Source organism: Salmo salar, chromosome ssa09, assembly GCF_905237065.1.
Source record: "Salmo salar chromosome ssa09, Ssal_v3.1, whole genome shotgun sequence".
Taxonomy (NCBI): Eukaryota; Metazoa; Chordata; class Actinopteri; order Salmoniformes; family Salmonidae; genus Salmo; species Salmo salar.
The window spans coordinates 123,081,723-123,092,509 of NC_059450.1; positions in this window are offsets into that span (position 1 = coordinate 123,081,723).

Sequence of the window (10,787 nt, forward strand, 5' to 3'; positions counted from 1 at the left end):
TATTTTAGCAGCCTATTCACACACACAAACACACCCCAACTAATGATGTTGTATGGTCTTTGTGCAAATCAAGTAGGAGACGAGAGCAAGCACATATTCCTCTGATTAGGGCAGTGGGGTGTGAGAAAGAGAGAAGGATGGAGACAGACGGGGAGAGCTAGAGAATAAAACTCAACCAAGGTTCTCCTCTTCTGAACCAATGAGAGCTTCTGACCAGGTTCAGGTGACACTTCCGCTATTGGACCGTCCGTCCCAGTCACACGTGGTGGAGGGGGAAGCGGGGGCAGAGCGCGACCTTGGGGGTGTGTGGGTTCTTGGTCCTCGTGAGGCGGGCAGCGTTCTCAGTGCCAATCCCGACTGTGCCACTCTGGGGCTCCAGTGTAGAACTGTGGCAGGTGGCATACTGCCATTTGCTGGAATGGCTGTCTCAGGCCAGACAGACCCACCTAGACTCGTTAGGATGTCTTCCCAACTATCGGATTCTCTCTAGAAAGACACAGAAAAACAAAGAGGATAAATATTTACGTGGCTGTCTATTAGTGTGTGTGTGTGTAAGTATAGACATATCCATGTGTGTACAAGTGTGTGTTAGTATAGACATATGCATGTGTGTGTATAGGCATGTGTGTATACTTACTGGCTGCCATACTGCGCGGTGCCGCTGCGGGTGTCATGCTCGCTCTGCAGCTCCTTCAGGATGTGTGTGATCTGCCTCACTGTGTGGAATGTCTCCTTGGAGTCCTGGATGGTGAACAGGGAGTAGTCGTCCTGCTCCCTCGGAGGACCCTGGTACACAGCGATGCTGGCACACGCATCTGACCACAGGAGACAGTTACATGAGGTCATCATCACAGGCTATCACAGCAAGCTACTGTTGCCAGATTATCACTAAAAAGGGCCAAACTGAGCCAAGCCAATCAGAGCTGTACTGGGCTGGCCTGGTTAGTCATACACAATAATTGCTGGAACCGAGCTGGAAAGGACAATGTGAAAAGAAAATATCCGAGCCAGCAGGGTACGGCTCAGGTGTGAATCAAGTATCAAAGTGTCATGCATGCTGCACAAGCACACATTGATGCAGAGAAAATGCCTCATGCAATAAGCCACTACAGAAACAATCTACTGTGATAAGAATACGTTTTATATTAATTTGTGTGAAAGTTGGGCGATTGACAGGTAGAATCCCTCTTGCCTTCCATCTTCTGTAGCTTGGAGTAGCTGGAGGTGAAGAGGGAGAAGATTCTCTCCGTCTCGCGGTCACAGTCGATGTCCAGCTGTAGGTTAGCCAGCAAGGTACTGGGAGGGGAAACAGGGTCATGTTCATTAGGCACCAAAAACAAAACAGAAAATGTCCAATAACGCATCCTGGATTTGTCCAATTTCTCTACAGTGCTCCGTACTAAATTAGACTGACATGAGACTCTGGTGTCTGATACAAGTAGGCAGTGATTACGGTATGGTCAATTTCTTTGTTGAAGCAGTCGCTATCTCCTAGGAACTTGTGTTGATCTGAGAGGGAAGGATAGCACCAATACAAGAAAATGCCACCTGGTCGATCAGAGTGCAAGATAGAACTATGAACCATATAAAAGGCTCTATGCTCAACTCTTACTAAGTTCTATAAATGAGTCTGGGTGCTGTAGCCCAGGAGTAAATTAGACTTTAAAAAAAATAACTCACAAATAACATTATTCACAATTCACTCAGGATTATCCTAAATCATGGTAGCATCCACATTAATGTAGACGTTTTTAGAAACATATTCCATTTTATTTATAAGAAAAGTGACTCCAAAATGACACAATGCATTATTTACCATTAATTTATATTGGGCACAAAATAATCTGCAACACCACCAAAACAAACAGCAAATGCTGTACAGTCACAAACTTGATGTAGTCATTGCATGCTATGAATATGGGACCAAATACTTAAACTTTTTTACTACACATAAGTGAATTTGTCCCAAAACGTTTGGTCCTGTAAAAATGGGGAGACTATGTACACAAAGTGCTGTAATACCCTCAAATTAAATCTGACAGTCTGCACTTTAACCTCATAGTTATTGTAGAATTTCAAATCCAAAGTGCTGGAGCACAGAGCCAAAACAAGAAAACATTTGTCACTGTCCCAATACTTTTGGAGCTCACTGTATGCCTCTCTATTTATGGGTGGTGATACTTGGGAACAGATTTCCTCAATTAAAATCACTTTGAGGTTATTTCCTGGTGATTATACAAAGTGTAATAAAATGTTATTGGAAAACATTTATTGGGGCACCCTGATCTAGGGACTAGTAGAGGTTGGTTTGAGATTCAGAGCTGAGTACTCACGGTGTGCAGGGTTTACAGCCCGGCTGGCTGTCGCTCAGGCTCCTGCAGCAGAGCCAGGCTCCGGCCAGGTAGGCCGAGGGGTGGAAGGTGCCCAGGCGGTCCGGGTTACAACGGCTCACTTGGCTCAGCACCTCCACCCACTCACTGGCCTCCACGCAGTTCCCTGCCTGTACGTACAGCGGCTTCTCACTGTGGAGCACCTGGAACATCTAAAAAGGGGACAGGAAAGAGGAGCTGTCTATAACACACACACATTACATACAATATCTGATAGGCTGTGAATATGGTGGAAAATTAATTGTCCTTTGCACACAATTAAGATGTTATTTTATTTAGTAACAGACACTCATAGTCCACATATGTATCTGTTCAAATTCACTGCGTAAACTCAAAGAACTTCCCTCAGAACTTACATAGGACCACAGGAGTTTCCTGATCTGTTGACCTGACCAGGAAAACCTCTGAGCCCTTGCATTAGCCTATAGTATAACTGTGCTTTACCGTTTACTGGTCAGGTAGGTGGCCAGGGAAAATTCCTGGCTCTAAACAGACCACAATAGACAGTCATGAGACAGGCTGAGGGGGTCCCAAGTCCTGCTTACATTTTTGCGGTTAAAGGCACTTAAGTCCAGTTTCTCCACAGCCCGGATATTCTTCACAGGCATAATGCAGAGTGCTTCTTTCCCTTGGAAAACAAAAAGAAAAATAAACGTAAATATACGCGCACACAAAATGTCTACATTGGACTCTCTTACCCTTATATAAACAGGCTACTGTAACAAGTTACAAGGATAGTAGCTAGTCTCAACAACAGAAAGAATCCCGTCTCTGGATAAATTATATGGTAATATTCTTCAACTGTTGAAGGATAATGTGGAACCCACCCATGTCGTCTTGGTCAAGCTACATCACTAGGAGGAACATCGAGTTCTTGCACCATGTGACCCTGACTACTAGAAGACATGCAGCATTACACTTCACACAAACTCATCCAACAAAAATACAAAGAGAAAACATTCTTTTTACACTTGATAGACCACCATTTCCTGCGCTGTGTCTGACAAAAGCCCGGGCCAAAACACACAAACCATACACAGTTATAAAAGCAGTCTCAGTATCAGCTCCTGCTATTGGTCTCTCTTCAGTCTCCACCTATCAGCTCACACTCCTTCCCTTCATCTAGCTGATAGAGTGAGGTGTCTGATCCACTGATGATACTTCACATACAACCACCCCCCCCCCTTTTCCTTCTCTCTCCCTTAAATATGTGAATCAAGGTGCATTGGGTGTGTGTGATGAATGTTGCCGTATCAATCTCTCATTTAAGAGGGAGCTTTTTTCTCTGCCTGCCACCTTACTCTTCCTCCGCATTGCCAGTCCGACGGATCCCCCCCGACCCCGCCACGCATACCTCCAGCACCATCAGATTCTCTGCATATCTCCTGCCTTCCAGTTCAGTGCTCACACACACACCCACACACACACTTCAGTTCATCTCCGGACAGCAGGCTACAAATCACTTAAGTTGTAAACACAGATCTTCACTACTCTGGCTACGTTACTGCATTCTGGTACATTATCCATGTTGTACCTCTGAGCTGCTCCAATATCCAACAGGAGTCCCAAATCTAGAGCAGAGCTAGACTCCATTAATGATCTAAATCCCAATGAGAAATGCACTTTATTACAATGCAATGTTCAAGGTGCTGCATTGTTGCCAGAAGCATTATGTCTAGGCAATCAGATGCACATCTGAACATTCTGATCCATGGTTCTCTTCACAATTTTACTGAAACCTCCTGCCAATATATAAAAATAAATAAAAAAATCATGCACACAAACTAGTCTGAAAGTGAACCCAGACACACTTCAGCCGAAGGCGACACACAACTAGGCTGCGTCCCAAATGGCACCCTCATCCCTACATAGTGCACACTACTTTTGACCAGAGCTCTATGGAATTGGTTGCCATTTGAGACGTAGTCCTAGTGGTTAGTTCCATCTGCAGGGATCATCATGAAAATGCTCAGACCAAACGATCATGATCCCTGGAAACTCGAACCCTGTCCTTCTCCCCTCCATTACAAATTGAAACCCATATACAAAATAAAAACTTATGAGACAGCAAACACTCACAGCAACATGAGACTTAGTTCAAAACCTCCTGAACGCCTTTCAAACTTTTTTAGCACCGACTATTACTAACCCCCAAAACAGCACCACCAAGTGCTGCCTGCTGTCATGGTGCTTCAGCTGCACTGCCCAAACCCGGTTGTCACTGTCAATTTAGAGTGACACCAATCTAGTGGCCCCATCTGTCTGCCTGTTCTGCTGTAACAGAGACAGCATTGTAGTGGCAGGGCACAGCTCCAGAGACCACTCCAACACACACAAAAAACACACACAGATGAACACACATGGGTAACAACATCTATGCTTATCTAAGGCATGTGGTTGTGGAGGAATGATCAAATGTTGTGGGATTACAGAATACAATCTACAATCTCCCAAACCTACACACCCAATACTAAAACTTGATAAATTAACATCAGGAAGTTGGCTCCTTCACCAAACATGTACTTTCTGATGATTATCAAATAAACATTGTTTAAATTGCAGCTGTTTGCATGCCCCACATTTCTTTTCAAACCATGTTCTGAAGTGCATCCTCGGTCAATGAAATTATGAAGTTAAACCAAGCTAACTAAATATGGAATTCAATATTGATGCACACGCCGACAGCAGGTTTTCCACATTCCAACAAAAACAAAATAAATGGATAATGAAATGTGTCAAGAATGACCGTTGACATGGCAGTAAAAGGGAGGGGGGGGGCACCCTCCGGAGACCAATGGATCTAGACTGGATTCTTTCTTCAAAGAGTTCATGTGAGTTTACATTGCTCCAAGACTTGAGAAGGACTAGGAGAAGGAGTGGCTGGAGCTGTAGGGCCCGTTGCCCTGAGTCGAGGCCGGGATTTACATGAAACAAACTTTCAAAAGATAGTTTCTGTGTCTGTCGGTCTACTCTAACAATAACATTCACAAACTGACACACATACAGCTGCAAGCAGATACACACGTGTAGGTAGGCCCAACCCTCAACCTCACTTTTATCAACACTCAACAGCCTCCTCTGTGTTGCTCTCCACATCCTCCATTCTGTTAGCCTGCATACTCACACTAAATTCTGTCATTGAAGTCATTTGTGGTGACAAGGGGAATGAGGGGCATGGTACAAAAAGTAATAAGCGATTGGATCGTGTATAACCAAATCAGAGTACCAAAGCCAATGAAGAATTTTCCAACCTGCTTTACCCATGTGTGTTCTGGCTCTGGCCCAACCCAACGGTTTCTGGACCAATCAGACAGCCCAAATGTGTTCGCAGTCGGTGAAGGGTTAGGGACGTACTCAGATCCAGAGTCATTGCGGAGAAAAAAACTAACATCAGTGGGCGTGGCGTTTGGCCAAAGCAAGGAGTCTGGGTAGCCAGGCAACCATTCTGTCACACCCCTGTGAAGCAGTAGGTGCTGTTGTGGTAACATCATGTAGGTCTGATGATGTGATTGGACATTAACTGAACAGTAATGCTATTGGTCAACAGTCTCTATTTGAAGAATGTCAAATATATTTTGATTTGTTTAACACTTTTTTGGTTACTACATGATTCCATGTGTTATTTCATAGTTTTGATGTCTTCACTATTATTCTACAATGTAGAAAATAGTCAAAATAAAGAAAAACCCTTGGATGAGTAGGTGTGTCCAAACTTGACTGGTACATATGATACAAAAAACAAATGATGAATATTACCTTACACACATCTCCCTAGCCCCCTGACACGCACCAAAACTGACACAACAGAGTGGATGAAGAAATGAGTCTTGGTAATTGTTGAGAAGAGTGCTGAGGGAACAGTCTTGGTGGAGTGTGCCATGGACCTGGGAGCAGCAGTAAATTAACGGAAGGTTGGATTTGGCTGGGGCCTGTTCCAAGCAACTTACGTAACTGATTGAAAAAAATGACTTGACATTTCAACAAGAGTGGGGGGGGGGGAAAAACAGTGTTACACAAGACCTTCGGCTCGTTTATGCAAGGTCTAGGCTATCACACCATGTACAATATGGCTTGAAGAGTCTGGCTGCTATTGGCTTTCATTGGACTTAGAGATCGGAGAGGTCTGACAAAGTCCAAGCAGATCAGAAGACTCGACTTGAACATAGTTTGGCTTTGTACACCCAACTTGACAGACCCCAAGGAGGCAAGGTATACTTGACTTGGACTGGAGGTATACTACTCCTGAAACCTAGTCTTCAATTATGACAAACTATGTAGCCAACAAAGTCTTGTGAAGTCTTGTGTATGATCCCAAATTAAATTGAGGTGGTCTCAATGACACACATTTGTAGTCTAGTTTATTGTAGGCTATTTGGAATATGAAACAAATGAACTAGGCCTATATGAGCTTATTGCAGATCTCCATCCATCAAGTTAGGTCTGATTACTAGGCTTGATTTCATCATGCCTTGTTGTCATTGTGAACAAAGCAGAGAGCTAGAGATTAAGCGCTCTGATTTGCTCAGCTTCAACTTCAGACGGTCGAGCCAAAAGCCACAAATGTGCCAACTAGAAGCCTATTTTTTGTGTAATTGTAGGGTCATTTTTCATACCAGCATACTTTGACCTCAAATTGCGTGCATGGTACGCAAAGTGAGCAGGTTGGCAGGTCTGGTGTATGTGCGATACTGCTATGGCAGCAGCCCCCAGCGTCTCATAGCCACCCTCTCTTCAAGAACTACAGGAGCCTAGCGTGCGTGTGTGTGGCTGTGCTCCACTGAGGTGAGCTGAGTAGTAGAGTACTGGACACCCGCCAGGTAGGCCCCACTATAATGACCAGGGTTCTCACTTTTCCTCCTCTTCTGCCGCTCTCTGGCTCTCTCATTATAATGAACAGAGCTTACTTCCTGCATTCCTCCCCCTCTCTGTGGGAGGCCGGTGGCCCATCAATAGATACCTGTGGATAGAGCTCCATATATTCATCATCTCCCCTGGGAGATAAAAGCTAAGAGCCTTGTTCCAAACAATGTTGTATGTCTAGAAAATCTACAATTTCAAAACAACTGGCTAACCTGGCCCATGGAGGGATCTGGTCCAACACTGCCCCCTATGGGGGACTCTGTGGTTGTGGTGTGTGTGTGTGGTTGTGATGGTGTATCTGTGTGTGTGTGTGCATGCCTCACCTCTGTGCTTGTGGTAGGAGAGCTCCCTGTTGGTCACTCTAAGCCACCTCTTCTTAAAGTTCTTGCCGATGCGTTTCCTTCCCTGGGCCCGCTTCTGTACCTCCCTGTAGTAAAATAAATATAGACTTGACATTGGCACGGTAAGTTTAACTTTACAGCCAACAACCCATTTTTATGTGTAGCTTTCTTTATGAACCAGAAAAATCTAAGTTAATGATCCCTCTTAATGACAAACCCCTCTGGTCAGCTCAAACTCAAGTCACCCAACTTTTTACATGAAGTTTAAAGATTTAGTCCTGGACTAAAAAGCACTTTCAGTCCAGGAAACAGGCACAAAATCTTTACCCCACTAGCCAAAACCCAAATTAAATTTGATTTGTCACATGAGCCGAATACAACAGGTGTAGACCTTACAAGCCCTTAACCAACAATGCAGTTAAGAAAATAGTTAAGAAAATATTTACAAAATAAACAAAAGTTTAAAAATATATTTAAAAAAGTAACACAAATAACAATGAGGTTATATACTGGGGGTACCGGTACCGAGTCAATGAGAAGGGGTACAGGTTAATCAAGGTGATTTGTACATGTAGGTATGGGTAAAGTGACTATGCATAGATAAGACAGCTTCCTCTGACACCGCCTAGTATATAGGTCCTGGATGGCAGGAAGCTTGGCCCCAGTGATGTACTGGGCTGTACGCACTACCCTCTGTAGCGCTTTACAGTCAAATGCCGAGTAGTTGCCATACGAGGCGGTGATGCAGCTGGTCAGGATGCTCTCAATGGTGCAGCTGTAGAACTTTGAGGATCTGGGGACCCATGCCAAATCTTTTCAGTCTCCTGAGGGGAAAAAGGTGTTGTCGTGCCCTCTTCACGACTGTCTTAGTGTGTTTGGACCATGATAGTTTGTTGGGGATATGGACAACAAAAGAACTTCAAACTCTCGACCCATTCCACTACAGCCCCGTCGATGTGAATGGGGGTGTGTTCGGCCCTCCTTTTCCTGTAGTCCACGATCATTTCCTATGTCTTGCTCACGTTGAGGGAGAGGTTGTTGTCCTGGCACCACACTGCCAAGTCTCTGACCTCATCATTGTCGGTGATCAGACCTACCACTGTTGTGTCGTCAAACTTAATGATGGTGTTGGGAGTCGTGCTTGGCCACACTGTCATGGGTGAACAGGGAGTACAGAAGGGGATTAAGCACGCACCCCCGAGGAGCCCCTGTGTTGAGGATCAGCGTGGCAGATGTTGTTGCCTACCCTTACCACCTGGGGGCGGCCCGCCAGGAAGTCCAGGATCCAGTTGCAGAGGGAGGTGTTTAGTCCCAGAGTCCTTATCTTAGTGATGAGCTTCGTGGGCACTATGGTGTTGAATGGTGAGCTGTAGTCAATGAACAGCATTCTCACATAGGTGTTCCTTTTGTCCAGGTGGGAAAGGGCAGTGTGGAGTACGATTGAGATTGCGTCATTTGTGGATCTGTTGGGGCGGTATGCGAATTGGAGTGGGTCTAGAGTTTCCGGGATGATGGTGTTGACTTGAGCCATGACTACTGACATGAGTGCTACGGGGCGGTAGTCATTTAGGGAGGTTACAGGGACTTGGGCATAGGGACTATGGTGGTCTGCTTGAAACATGTAGGTATTACAGACTCGGTCAGCGAGAGGTTGAAAATGTCAGTGTAGACACTTGCTAGTTGGTCCGCGCATACTCCGAGTACACGTTCTGGTAATCCGTCTGGCCCCGCAGCCTTGTGAATGTTGACCTGTTTAAAAGGTCTTGCTCACATCGGCTACGGAGAGCGTGATCACAGTCGCCCGGAACAGCTGGTGCTCTCATGCATGCTTCAGTGTTGCTTGCCTCGAAGCGAGCATAAAAAAGGCATTTAGCTCATCTGGTAGGCTTGTGTCACTGGGGAGCTCGCGGCTGGGTTTCCCTTTTTTAGTCTAATGGTTTGCAAGCCCTGCCACATCCGACAAGCGTCAGAGCGGGTGTAGTAGGATTCAATCTTAGTCCTGTATTAACGCTTTGCCTGTTTGAGAGCCGTGCGGAATTTCTTATAAGCGTCCAGATTAGTGTTCCGCTCCTTGAAAGCAGCAGCTCTAACCTTTAGCTCGGTTCAGATGTTGTCTTTAATCCACGGCTTCTGGTTGGGATATGTACGTATGGTCGCTGTGGGGACAACGTCATCGATGCACTTATTGATAAAGCCGGTGACTGAGGTGGTATACTCCTCAATGTCATTGGATGAAACCCAGAACATATTCCAGTCTGTGCTAGCAAAACAGTCCTGTAGCGTAGCATCCGTGTGTGGAGTAAAGGTGGTCTAGAGTTTTTTTCCTCCTCTGGTTACACATGTGACATGCTGGTAGAAATTAGGTAAAAATGGATTTAAGTTTGCCTGCATTAAAGTCCACGGCCACTAGGAGCGCCACTTCTGGATGAGCATTTTCTTGCTTGCTTATGGCCTTATACAGCTTGTTGAGTGCGGTCTTAGTGTCAGCTGGATGTGAGCCACTCACCCCTCTTTGAGAACCACAGAGTCCTCCACCCCGCTGGACTCCTTACTGACGTTGGAGGAGATCTCATCTAGGAACTACACACACAGACACACACACACAATGTTAGAGGGAAACACCATGCTAAATCAGCAATGCAAAAAAAAAATAACATGGAAAACTGGTTGGTAAAACTTTGAGTTTTGACACGTGGTCTACAAAATCTAAATGTGATAGGAAGGTCGCTTCACAACCAACAACTCACCTTTTTTACTTTTCCAATACATTTGTCTTCTTGGAATGATTTGAAGAAATCGTACATGTAGGATTCTTTAAAACTAGACTAAAGACAAAAACAGACACAAAAAGTGTTACATTTGCTAAGAGCAGACCTACAGACAATCCACTGGGCAAAAACTGGTTAAATCAACGTTGTTTCCACATCATTTCAACCCAAAAAAATCTATATGATGATGTTGAATCAACATGGAAAACTAATTGGATTTGCAAAAAGTCATCAATAAGGGCATTGTGTTTTTATTTGCTGACTTTTAACATAAATCCAATGACACGGTGAAATGTTTTGTTGATTTGACGTTGAATTCACATTAGTTGACAACTCAACCAAATGTTTATCAAAAACAGACCTTCAACTGATGTCTGTGCCCAGTGGGAATGAAAGATATGATAGACATGTTGACTGACTGATAAATT